Raw genomic sequence first — 14,578 nt, forward strand, 5'->3', positions numbered from 1 at the left:
TACTAATCTCAGGAGCTTGGGTTTTTATTTTGCAAATAAATGAACAGATAAGAAAAAGTATGGAAATGGAACTGTTGGGAAACGCTTCCACCCTGGATTCCCCACAAATGCGTGGAGCATCCTGGCAGGCACGGGAGTGAGTTACAATTCTAGTGAGGAAAAGACTTGAAAAGGTAAATGAATTTTTAACTCTAGGGTTTTATCAAATTGCCCCAATTTGTGTCTAATTGCCACAGGCTGAGTGCTCTGCAGATGCCTGTAATTAGTGAAGATGTGAAATAGTCTGAAAGCCAGTGGGAGATAAAGTGCGTGGATGAAAATTCCTTGTCCTTCCTGACTCAGGACCACAGGGCTCTTTTGACAAAGCCCATTTTAGCACTTTCAGTTTCAAGGATGTTGGATGGTGAAAACACAGACAAACAAGCTTAAGATTACACAGACTCACAGGACATTGTGTACACCTCCAGGCTTGCCTATATATCAAATGTAGGCTTTTAATTCTTTCTTCTACTGCTTTTTGAGACATGATCTCACTTTGTAGCTCAGCCTAGCCTGTGGCTTGCTATGTAGCTCATGCTTGCCTTGAACCTTTAAGTCTCCTGTTTATGCCTCTGGAGTGCTTGGTTTACATCATGTGCTGCCAAGCCTGGAAAATACACAAAACACACACACACACACACACACACACACACACACACATATATATATATATATGTATGTGTATGTGTGTGTGTGTATGTGTATGTGTATGTATATATATGTATGTATGTAAGTGTGTATGTCTATTTGTCATCTATGTGTCTATCTATGTATGTATCTATCAATATCTATCTATCTATCTATCTATCTATCTATCTATCTATCTATCTATCTATCATCTATCTATCTTCTGTATACTTACCATCTATCAGTTGTCTCTTTTGATATACTAGGCCTCTAAGGACTCTGGACATTGACAAGCACAAAATGAGGCCAGAAGGAAACATTTAAGCCTATCACTACATTTAGTGTTTCAAAAATGCTCAGAGTTTCCCGTGCAGAAAAGTCTTGGAGAATGTGGTGGGAGGGGAGAAGACATACATGCCCAAGGCTCACAGCTCACAGCACTTAGTTTGACTTTGCTTGATAAATATGAACTTTAAGTGTTGATTTATTTATTATTGTATGTATATTGTGTGTGTGTGTGTGTGTGTGTGTGTGTGTGTGTGTGTATTCTCGTGATTACACAAGAACGGACATTTTAGGACAGTTTTATGGAGTTGGTATCCTCCCTCCAACTTGGCAATGAGTAATTGGGGGTTGAGCTCAGGTCATAAGGTTTGTTCAGAAAAAGCAATTACTTGCTGAACCAGCTAGCCTCTCATAGAGGTTTTTAAAAAATGTTTCTTTAACTCAGAATTTTTTGTTATTATTATTTTTATTATTAATTGCCCAAGTCATTGTCTTCAGATGACTGGTACACCTGCATAAGTGTGCAATATTATTTAAATGTGGGCTCCCAGGTGACAGCTAGACACACCCTAATGTGTTGTATGCTGGTGGGTACATTGCATCATGGAACTCTAAACTTGAAGGTATTCAACAACAGGTTTATCCTAAAAAAAAGCACTGAAGAAAAAAATGGTAACATAATCTCATAAAAGATTTAGATGATCTGATAAAAGATTTAAAATACTAAGTTACACAGGAAGAGAATTCAGCTGAAGTGTCACTGCATTAGACAATTCCAGATAAGTAGCACACTAAATTAAACCCTTAGAAAACAATAGAAACACAGCATAAAAACCATATTTTCAAAAAATTAAGCTATGTTTATATAATAGATTTTATAGAATTCCCCATGATATTGAAATGCATTTTCAAGTTGGTCTTTTCTAGAAGGCTTATCTAGATGAGGTTAACTTAGCACTTACTTTTTCCCATCCCAGGTACAGAAATATGCATTTTCACATTATTTGTGTGATTTGTAATTCTTGCCATAATCCATACTTTATTTATCATTTGGCCAAGGTACATAAAACTTGAGCAATTCATTCCTTATTGAATTTTTCCTAAGAGCAAAGTTTCATATTTAAAACTCAAATGATGCTGGCTTGAGTGGCAAAGGGCTGCCCTTGCAAGGGTATGGTTCCAGGAAACAACAGCTTATAAAGTACTCTAAATAAAAATTAAAATATTGATTCACAGAGGCAAACTTTCAGGTTAAAATAATCAACTCATGTCTTACAAATCTTCAGGTCTTAAATAGGGAATGCATTTTACTCAGAATAATTCCTTTCCATATGACAAACATAAGTGAATTTCTATAACCTATAAATTCTGGAGGGAATTGTGTGTGCAAAAAAGCAAATATCTCTGTAACCATATCTCTCATTCAAACAAAACTGCAAACGGATGGAATTATATATGTTGTAGTGGTATCTATGAGTATCAGGGTTTGCTGTGCCCAATGGATTCTAGGCTATTATATTCCAGAATAAGGAACTGATCAGGGATGCAGAAATAATAATAGAGGTAGAAAGGGTTATGAAGAAATAGCACACTTCTGAGGAAGTTAGATGGCGCAGAGAAAAGTTTATAAGGGGAAAAGTGACAACCATGTAAAGTGTGTGGGCTTTTATGTCACATATAATGACTGTTCATAGATCGTCTGCATAGTATATGCCTTTTAACGCATGCCGTCTCTTACATCTGTTACTTGTAATTCTACATACAACTTTGCATGTCTAATTACATTAGAATCTGCAACACTTTAAGATGTGGTATCCTTAATGAAGAAAATGAGAATAGCACCTGGTAATTGATGTGCAGTCACTGACCTGGTTAACATTTCTTTCTTAATGCAATTTGTAGGAATCTGTGGAAATGTTTGCTTTCACTTGGCACAGTCAACATTGCACTTTCACTGTTTTGCATGACTGCATCTATTCCCCTGTGTTCTGGCACAGAGCCGTCTGCAAACATCACAATTGACCTAATTTGAGACAAAAACTTGTGATTTGAGAAGATTGTGCTGATTGGATATAAAGACCAGGAAGTAGTAAGGTACCCTTTTTGTTTTAGCAGGACACGTGTGAACCAGAGGATGAGAGAGAAAATACAAAAATTCCATAGTCTGCCTTCATACTGTAGTTTCTGGGGTTCCGATAATCAGGGAACAGGTTGACTTTCAAGGAGAGTAGAGACTACTGTGCCAGGTACTACGTACAGAAAGAAAAGAGGCCCATTTAAAGTCACTTAATTCCTTTTTAATTGAAAGTTTTAGATTTATGGAACATGTGAGCTGATATCACAGAACCTTGTATAATCTGCTTCCCTTCCTTACATCATTTCCTCTGTATTAACATCATCAATTAGTATGACCCATTCAATATTGGATGAACCAATGAAATTCCAATCTTATTCAGAATTTCTTAGTTTTTAACCGAATGTGTTCTTTTGTTCTAGGATTCTACACAAATTGTCAAATGAACTGTCAAGTCTCTTAGGCACATCTAAATAGATAGTTTCTCAGATTTTCCTTGTACTTAATAACACAGGGCCAAGAATACTTTGGCTATTTTCATGCACTGTGTGAAATTTAGAAGTGTGATGGTTTGCTCTTCCCAGGGAGTGGCCCTATTAAAAGGTTTGACCTTGTTGGAGGAAGTGTGTCACTGTGGGGGTGGGCTTAGAGATTTTCCTCCTAGCTGCCTGAAGATTCCCAGTTTGTTCTTGGCTTCCTTTGGATGAAGATGTAGAGCTCTCAGCTCCTCCTGCACCATGTGTGCCTGGATGCTGCCATGCTTCCACTGTGATGACAATGGACTGAACCTCTGAACCTGTAAGCTAACTAAATGTTATCCTTTATAAGATTTGCCTTGGTCATGGTGTCTATTCACAACAGTAAAACCCTAACTAAGACAAAAAGTAATAGGTTTACCCCCCTCCCCAAAGTTTGGACCAGGGATGTTAGACAAAAAGATCATATAAACAAAATTCTATTCTTGTTCTCATCACATCAAGGGAATAAACCATCGATGGTATGAAGTTACTCCTGTGGCTTAGAACATGCTTGTTTTCGCTGCTTAGCAGCTGCTTTTCCATCCTGTGCTCTTGGAAGGAGCTCAGGGTCCACAGCCTGTGCTGAGGGAGTCAGGAAAGATATCTCCTGTCCTGGAGGGTGGGGCATCTTCCTGAATTACTTTAAATTCTTTCGTATATACATTAATTTCTCTCTCTAGATGGTTCTTATTTATTCAATCATTTGCTTATCTATTTTTGTGACTGTGGCCTCATACATTTGTTCTGCAGTGCATGTTACATGTCAAAACTACTTCATTTAGCCTAATGTTGAAACAATCCCAGCTTTGTCACCATTAACTCTTTCAGCCACCTCCTGCCTTTTATTATGTCTGTGAGTGCTTTGTGTATTTGTGTTCTGGAGGTATAAGATGCTTCTAGTTTGATTCATGTTTCATTTTGTTTGAACCAGTACATTTGGTAAGACATGACATCTTCCATTAAATATAGGAAATAGATATTATGGGCTATTTACTTTGTTCTTTACTGGATGTGACATCATTCTGTTTTTAGTCATAAGCAGGTAATGATCAGTTAGTTTCTTGGCTGTCAGGTTTTAATGTTTTCTACTTTGCAGAAGGTTGTATCCTGTATTAGGCCCTTTGTGCATGCGTTACAGGATAGAAGGCTCTCATTCTATGCATGAAGAAAGTTTCTATGATATGGTTTCTAATATATATGTTTATTTTTAAAGAGAATGAAACTGTAGTATGCTTCAGTGATTGTGCCTTCTCAGCATGTGCACTTACTTTCTGTTTCTTTAAATCAGTTTTCACTGGGAATTGTCCATAGCAAATTTACAACCACAGTGAATTTATATTTTGTTCTCCTGTGGATTGATTCCTCACTCTCATTTCAAAGGATAAAATAATTAGAAATAAACACTGTGGGACACATTAAATTGCTTCATATCCCTTGCTAATCATTAGCTTTTCTAAGAGATGAAATAAAATCCCTGCATCCCAATATGTAACGAATTGAATGGAAACTGGGAATATCAGTAACGTTGCAAGTTATGGTATTGAACATACCCTGGAATGGACAACTGCAGAGAAACTTTGAGGCCCTGTCCTTCTCTTGCAAAAATGAATGTATCACTTTACAGTGGACTGATGGGGCTGGGGTGATCTCCCCCTAAATGTCTCACTATCCAAGGCATAAACAGAACTTCAATTAATTTTATTGTCCTTCTTGGTCACAGTTTCGATAGCCTTGTACATAGTCCAAGTGTTTTTATAGGACTATGCTTGATGGAGTTTGAAATTACAGATCACCAACTTCTTTTTAATTAAAGAAGAGTACCTCCTTCTACTCTGTACTGCACTCTAGTGTTTCCTTGGTAAAATCAGGAGAGAGCACTGAACAAGGAGTTTTACTACAGTGACTTGTACAATTAATAGCCTTGGAGAAACTTGAGAGACTATTCTGGGAAGAATGCACAACAAAGCTCCCAGGGCTCAGCTGAGTTATTCCTCTGATCTGTGGAAATCAGATGACCATAGTTACACGCTCTAATTGAACTGCTTTTGGCTTTCTCTAGGTTTTATGAGAAAAGGGCCTTACAATTCCCAGAACTCAAACCCATGCTGTCACACGACCCTCCAGCTGAGTTTCTCTCTTGAGCGAGCATATTTTTGACTATATTTCAATTCTAGATGTTTGTTGCAGACACATAGCAAGTCCATCATCTTTTCAACTTTATTTTTTCTCCTTTTTATTATCTTGTAGATAATTTTAAGCACATATCATTGAAAAATGCAACACGAGTCCTTGTGTTGCTAGTCAGCCTTGACTTAGTTAAGGCAGGCGAGTGAGTGTCACCTATATAAGAACCTGCCACACAAGGTCATTGCCCTCATTGGAGCACCAGCATATGCTAGGTGGTTCTTCACAGCTTCATGTAATCTGGGGAGACCAAACTGAAACTACAGTAAAACCAGTTTCTTACTGAAGAGTCTCTCAATATTTGTCTCATATAGCAACTGAAACCCTGAAGCTAAGTTATTATAGCTTAGGTGACAGCAAGAAATTGCTCAGTGGCCATTTTAAGTTGACCACGATCTGATTTTTAAATACATTTATGATTTTGCTAGAAAACAATTATGAGATTTTTTGGATATATTATGTATAGTTTTGATATTTACATAACATATGGCAAGAAATCATGAACAATAAATTTAGATTAATCAGTCCTTGGAGGTACCATCCAATCACCTCATAGAATTTAATTAATCAACATTTATTGATTTCTGAAAAGGTGAGATATGCCTTCTGCAAGTTGGTGATACAAAGATTAATTCATTTTTAGGGTTCAGATACTTATTACACAAAAGTAGTTAGATGATAATCCTAAAAATACAATTAATATTAAGATGACCCAAAGTAGATCTGAGGAGATTGAATATTTCCAACTTAAATTTAAAATGGCTTCAGAATTTAATGTCCAGGCAATGGCACCTGACAATTAATGGGAAAAAAAAAGAAGCCCAGGGAATTTGAGCACTTGTCTAATGCTGCAAAACAAACAAGCAAACAAACAAACAAACAAACAAACCAACCATGGTGGACTTTTGAATGGGTGTGTATTTAGATTTTAAAACCTTTTGTTTCCTTCAATGAACCATTATCAAGATCCAGAAGTAAGATGGTAAGCCACTCATCACAATTTTTACTATGTTCTTCCCATATAAGAAAGGAGGGGCTTAGTATATGTGAGTGCCATGTTTGATAAAAACCCTTGGAGAGTGGATCTAAGCATCACATACATCCTTTTGAGGGAAGGGATGAGTGAGATATAGCTCACACTGGCTTTGAAGTGTACACCCTCCTGCTTTCCTTTCCTGAGTTCTGGGATTACAGGGGTGCATCACAACACAAGGCTTTTATGGGTAATTTCCAGCAGACAGAATGATATAATACACCACACCATCAACACAATGCTGCACTGCCATGCAGTATATGCCTTCCTTACTCCCCTCACCCTAGAAGGAAGTGATTAGAAAGACAGTTTACACATACCTTTCTACCTTAGTTGATCCTGTGTCCACCAAACAGCACTCCTTTTAAAGAATGTAGCCATAGTGCTGTGCTCATGCAAGTGAAGCTGGAGTCAGAAAAAAAGTTCTTCATGCCATCAAATAATCAGTATGCTTCCCATATTTTGTTTTTAGTTTTTTTTGGGGGAAATTTTGTATAAATCATGGTCCAGACAGGATATATTACCTGGCATTTTGTTGACAGGTTGTTCATGGACTTTAAAAACATCTCACAGGTGACTCTTCCTTTCATGTTTTTATTTTTGTTTACAATTGACTCATTTGAAAAAAGAAAAAAAATAACTAGACTGAAAGGTGGAACTTGGGCTACCTGAAATCCCAGCTAGACCACTGCTGGGTACATACTCAAAAGATGCTCCAACATCTCACGTGCTCCACTATATTTGTAGCAGCCTTATTTGTAATAGCCAGAAGCTGGAAACAACCCAGATATCCCTCAACTGAAGAATGAATACAAGGAATGTGGTTCATTTACACAATAGAATACTACTCAGCTATTACAAATGAGGACATCATGAATTTTCAGGCAAATGGATAGAACTAGAAAATATCATCCTGGTTTAGGTAACCTAGACCCTAAAGGACATGCATTGTATATACTCACTGATAGTGACTATTACCCAAAAAGTACAGAATATCCATGATACAATCCACAGACCATAAGAAATTTAACAAGCAGGAAGGCCAAAGTATGGATGTTTCAATCCAAATTAAAAGGAAAAACAAAATAATCACAGGAAGCAGATAGAGGGAGAGAGTGAGAGAGCATTGAAGGTAGGAAGAACGGGAACAAGATCAGATATGGGGGGGCGGAATATGTCATCCAGGAAAGAAACCCAGAGGGCCAGGAGAATGAATGGAAACATGTAGCTTCTGGGGATGGGAGCAGGGAGGTAGGGGGGGGGACCTAGGAGGTAAGAAACTGTCAGGACTCAATGGCAGTGGTCATCTTAGCCAAAATTTTCAACAGGGGGAGAGGAAACTTGGAGAGTTTACCTCTAGGAGATAGACAGGGCCTCAAGTGGAGGGTTACCAATCCATAGTCAAAATTTCTGACCCGGAATTTTTCCCTTCTAAAAGAACAGCAGAGACAAAAATGGAGAAGAGACTGAAGGAAAGGCCGTCCAATGACCAGCCCAACTTAGGATTCATCTCATGGGAGTAGGCACCAAGGCCTGACACTATTGCTGATGCTATGACTTGTTTATAGATAGAAGCCTGGCATGGCTGGCTTCTGAGAGGGCCCACCAGCAGCTGACTGAGACAGACACCAATACCTTCACTCAAACATTTGTCTGAAGTTGGAGACCCCATGGTAGAATTAGGGGAAGGGTTGAAGGAGCTGAATGGGAGGATGACCCTATAGGAAGACCAGTAGTCTCAACTAACCTGGATGCTTGGGATATTCCAGACACTGAGCCACCATCCAGGTAGCATACAAGGGCAAAAGACTGCCTGGTCTGGCCTTGGTGGGAGAAGACGTGCCTAATCCTCCAGAGACTTGAGGACCCAAAGAAGAGAAATACTGGGGGATACCCTCTCAGAGGCAAAGGGGAGGGGAAATGGGGTAAGGAACTATAGAGGGGGACTAGGAAGGGGGGTCATGACTGGAAAAATAAATAAAATTAATTGAAAAGAAAGAAAAAAGTTTTTTGTTCTGTGAACATTCCTGCTTTGAGTATTTCTGACTGATTACTTTTGAAAACAGTAACTATTGCTCTTTTTTTCCCTGCGTGTTTATTGACTTTGTTCCCAGAAAGAGAAATGTGATCATACCTTGTCTACCCTCTTGGTAAAACTGAATTTTACGTGGTGTACCAAGCCTCCATCAGAAGATGATGAGTACCCAGTCCGATTTATTGAGATAGTCTATATAATACACAGCAACTTCCACAATCAGAGTTTGCTTAGTAACTTGCAGAGGTATAGTATAGTATAGTATAGTATAGTATAGTATAGTATAGTACAGTATAGTACAATGCAATATAATATAATGTATTTCTCCCTTCTGTTTCCTCCTTCCAGACCTTCCACAAACCCCTCCTTGGTCTTTTTGAAATGTATGGCCACTTTTTACATTAATTGTCAACACACACACATACACACATGTATGTGTATATATAGACACATATGTCTATTCCCACATAACCCTAAATCTATAAATAGATTAACTTAACTAAATCTTAACTTACAAGTTGGAATACATCCATGGAGGAAGGAAACACATTTAATTTATTTTAATCACCTGGTAATTCCTGTTGGTGCTAAAGATGACTTCTCTTCACATAGGCAGGATGCCGTTTATGAATTTGTTCATGAATCTTTTTTATAGCATTTCAGTTGCTTTTGGTGACTTCTTTGATTTCATGAGTGATGTAAGTATTCAGATTAATACTCCATATCTACATGTTTCACACACTGTATTCTAGCTTTACCTCTGTCTCTACTATATTTCCCCTTATGTCATATTAATGTTAATTTGTTTACTTTTTAATTTAACTTTTTTTATTTCTTGAAATTAAAATATAATTACATCATTTCCTCCTCTTTCCTTCTTGCAACACTTCACATGAAATCCCTCTTGCTCTCTCTCAAATTCATGGCCTCTATTTCTTTGTACACACACACACACACACACACACACAAACCTCTAAATATATAACCTACTGAGCCCATATAAAGTTATTTGTATGCATATAGCTTTATGACTGAGCACTTGGCGCTGGATAACCAATTTGGGGCTCTTTCTTTGGGAAAGACTGTTTCTTGGGCTGTGAGAATCACATTTACTTCATTGCCTGTAGTTGTTTGTCTAGGCTGGAGACCCATGAGATCCCCTTCATGTTAGTATATCTATTGGCGTCCTCCTTGTTTGAGTCTTGTTTAGGTAGCCATGCTGATGAGACTTCATGGGTCTATCTTCTCTAATATTTTGAGGAGACAAACTCAAAGAAAACTTCCTTTTCCTCTGTCTCTTACAATTTTTCCCCATATCCCTTTCCACAAGTATCTCTGAGCCTTGTGTGCTGGGTTGCATTGTAGATGTATCAGTTGGGGCTGGGCTACCAATAGTTCCTTGTTCTTTGCATTTTGATTGGTTGAAGTTTGATGTAATGGTCTCCATTTGTTGCAAGGATACATCATTTTAATTAGGGGTGAGCCCTATACTTACCTGAGGGTCTAAGGACATATATTTAGAATATAATTAGAAATTAAGCTGGTTTAGTAAAGTGGAGGTTGTAGGTTCTCCTCCAATATATCCATAACTTCACTAACTCTTTGTAGTTGGCTAGGTTTCCCGTACCAGGAATGATTTCCTTCTTATTATGTGGGTCTTACGTCCATTAGAGAGCTGCTGGTTCCTGCTAAGGTATTTGTGTCACTTCTTAACTCTGAGGGATCCTGTGCATACTGATTGTTGTTTTGGTTCATAGGCATTATGGTTGTATTGGACTAATTGTTTTCCTCCCCAATCTTACACAATGCTTTCTGTACTGAGCAAGATAGTCCTCAGGGAGATCAGGATGAGCTTCCATCCTCTGAGTTCTTTGTATGTAGTACACAGAGTCAAATCATCAAGAAAGACACACCTTCAACTTGTGAGAAGCAACCGAGGATAACACAGCAGACTGCAGTTCGAGAATCTTTTGGATAAACCTGAACATCAACTCAAAAATGAGTTTCTCATGCTTGCTGTTGGGCTTCATGTTAGACGGCCCAAGGCTCTTGAGGCTCATTGGCAGCACAGATAGGAAACTTTCATTTGAATTATATATGTCCATACCTACTAATCTGTAGTACATGTAATTTTAGGTAAATAGAAACGATTCCTTAAGAACTTTTTAGACATCATTGCTCTTTTGCACCTTTCTTTCTTTTTCAACACTTCTTCAGTGTTGTTTCTGGACAGTGCTCAAAAGAAGATGTATACATGGCTAAGAAATGGCTCAAAAACTCTCCATCATCTCTAGCAATTAGGGAAATGCAAATCAAAACAACTTTGAGATTTTTGTTTTATCCCTGTCAGAATGGAAAGGATCAACAAAGTAACCAACAGTCGAGGACAGAATGCTGGGGAGGACATGGGAAAGGCAACCTCCATTCTCCGTTGGTTAGATTATAAACTGGTCATGCCACTCTGGAAACCTTTGTGGAGAACCATCAAAAAGCTAATATAAATACATCATATGATGAAACTATACCACTCCATGGCGTATACCCAAGGGACTTGGCTTCCTTTGCCACAGTGCTTGCTCAGCAGTGGTTATTGCCACTCTATTCACAAAAGCTTGGTAACAGAAACAACCTAATTGTCTCAATGGGTAATAAAAATGTGGTACAAAAACACTACAGGATACTACTATTCAGCTGTAAGGACAAATGAAAGTGAACTTTGCAAGCAAATGGATAGAACTAGAAAAAATAATATGGAGTGAGGTGACCCCAACTGAGACAAATGTCATGTGTTCTCTCCTATGAGTAGTTCTTAGCTCCAAATCTTCAGATGTGGGCACATAATTTGGAGTAACTGCAGAAACCTGGAAAATGAAAAGGGACTATTGCGGGGGAGATGGGAAGAGAAATGGAGAGGTGGATAGCAGGCTGCAAATTATTTAAGGGAGAAACAGGAAAAGGGAGGGCTTTAGTTAAGGAGAGGGTAGGAAGACTATTTGTTTTTTTGGGGGGATACAGTCTCAGTCTCCTGAGTCTTTTGCATTTATCCCCTAAGGTGCCGGTAAACCTAGCCTTAGTAATGATTTTAATTATGGCTTAATATCCCATTGTGTATACACACACATACACACAAACACACATACAAACACACATACAAACACACACACACAGAGGGGCACGGACACACACATACATACAACACACACACACACACACACACACACACACACACACACACACAAGACTATCCATTTCTTAGACAAACAGTAATAGACCATAGGTATACATTACTTTACTATTTTTACTTAATATTTTCTACATGTCTAGGTTATAGAAAACTTCACAAATGCTCATGCTTGTATGGTTTCTCCTATTTTGGGAAAGGAATAGAGTTTTAATCAATTTTCATATTGCTAACCATTCTCCTAGGACCATTAAATATATGCCTACATTTCTCACATAACTTGTGGCAACACTTTTACTGAGCATTGTACTATGAACAATTGTGTTTATTTATGGACTCTGTTCTCCTCTGATGAGTAAGCTGTCTATTCAATAGGCCAGCACCACACTGTGTTAATTACAGAGGACAAACGATATGGTTTATGGCTGCTGGAGCTAGAATCCCCATTCCCCACTGTAGCTATTAGTTTCCAGGTGAATCTAGACCTTAAACCATGAAAGGCACTGTTTCCTACAGAGTTTACCTCTTTTAATAGGATCTTTCCAAGGGTGACATCTTGGCGATTGCTTTGAAGCTACCCTCTTTCCCCTCCCAGCTTCCCGCCTTGTACACAGTGCCTGTCTCTGGGGTCCTCTCCTGGCCTCTACCCCGGGTCTTGCTTCCCGCTCTGCCACCTCCATCGTGAGGAACTATGAATGGGAGGGCTGATTTTCGAGAGCCGAATACACAAGTGTCAAGACCAATTCCTGACATAGGGGCTGCTTATATCCCGACAGAGGAAGAGTGGAGACTCTTTGCAGAGTGCCATGAAGAATGCTTCTGGTACAGATCTGTGCCATTGGCTGTCACAAGTATGCTGATTACTCAAGGATTAATTAGTAAAGGAATCCTGGCAAGTCATCCAAAATATGGTTCCATTCCTAAACTTATATTTGCTTGTATCATGGGATACTTTGCTGGAAAGCTTTCTTACATGAAAACTTGCCAAGAGAAGTTCAAGAAGCTTGAGAACTCCCCCCTTGGAGAAGCACTGCGGTCAGGTGAACTGCGACGCTCTTCACCACCTGGGAACTATGCTCAAAAGTCTAAATATGACTCAAATGTGAGTGGTCAGTCCACTTTTGGGACATCTCCAGCAGCAGACAACATAGAAAAGGAGACACTCCTTCGTTACGAGGCAATTCCATTTAGTGCTTCTATGAACGAGTCCACTCCCACGGGTATTACTGACCATATTGCCCAAGGACCTGATCCCAACCTTGAAGAAAGTCCCCAAAGAAACAGTGGTACATATGAGGAATTAAGGAGTAAGAACAGAGAGTTATATGGAGTAATCTTACCCCACAAGACTGACCCCTCAGTCAGGCCTGTGCAGGAAAGAGTGCCCAGAAAAGAAGTCAAAGTAAACAAATATGGAGATACTTGAGATGAGTGAAAGATGCCATCATTGGACGTACTGAAGGCCTTCCACATCCAGCTTCATCCAGGCGGTCGTTTGTACCTACATGCTTGGACTCAGCAGCACATTTCATAATTACATTTAAAACGAAAAAAAAAGGATCTTTCTGTAACAGGATGTTTAAACGCTTCTAAAAGGATAAGAATGAAGGGAAATTGTGTAATAATTTGATGGCAGAACATAGCAAAAAACAATTTTCTATTTAGTTTTTGCTGGAAATAAAGTGCAAGAACCCATACATCCCTCCCTCGCCTACTTAGCTTTGTTTTGAAACGTATTGTGGTATGAATATGTGTGTGTGTGTGTGTGTGTGTGTGTGTGCATGAACTGTGCATGCATGATGAAGACCAGAGGTTGGTTGTCTTCCTCTATTCCTCTCTACCTTATTTTTTGAGACAGGATCTCTCTCTCTGAAGCAGAAACTCTCCAATTGGATCAGTTGAGTGACCAGCTAATCCCAGGCTCATCTTGTCTCTGCCCTCCAGCACCAGAATTACATTTGTGTTTCACTGTGTTTAGTTTTTCACCAGCAAGCCGATAATCTGATCTCAGGTCTTTGGATTATATTGACTAGTGAACTGTAGTTTCTATCATATTTCTGAAGTTACTTTGCTGCAACACACAGAGAAACCTGGCACATGAAAACACTTGAGAGTTAACTGGTGACATACGTTCAACAACCTGGCATTCAAATCTTGGATAGTTATTATAAACTGGCTATATGGTGGCTAAACTGGGATGTTATGGAGGGTTGTGTGTGTGTGTGTGTGTGTGTGTGTGCCTACATTCAAGCGTGTGTATATTCTACCAATGTATTCAATAAAATACAACAGGGTAAGATGATCCTGCTGTCAGCTTAAAAATCCAATGACACTTTAAAATAAGCGGAAACACACTTATAGTGTGTGGATATTCTGAAGTCTGACAGTTTTAGATACCAGTTATTTTACTTTACTTAGAAATGATTCAACTTACATTTATAAGAAATTTCTTTTAGGGTGGATAGTGGTTAATACAGGGATCCTTATCTGGTCAAAGCTGAGAACACACAACTACACAGTGCTCATGTCTAAAAGAGACACATGTATCACTCTTTTTCAAGTGAGCAAATATTATGGATTCAGAGACGGGTTGAGGATCTCT

At 38.7% G+C, this 14,578-nt stretch overlaps 1 pseudogene; it reads left to right on the plus strand.

The window, feature by feature from the left end:
- Window positions 1-12,659: 12,659 nt before the first annotated feature.
- LOC114621872 lies at window positions 12,660-13,402 on the plus strand (annotated as a pseudogene).
- The last annotated feature ends 1,176 nt before the right edge of the window (window positions 13,403-14,578 follow it).

Source organism: Grammomys surdaster, unplaced genomic scaffold (genome assembly GCF_004785775.1).
Source record: "Grammomys surdaster isolate TR1022 unplaced genomic scaffold, NIH_TR_1.0 63, whole genome shotgun sequence".
In the NCBI taxonomy this organism is placed as follows: domain Eukaryota; kingdom Metazoa; phylum Chordata; class Mammalia; order Rodentia; family Muridae; genus Grammomys; species Grammomys surdaster.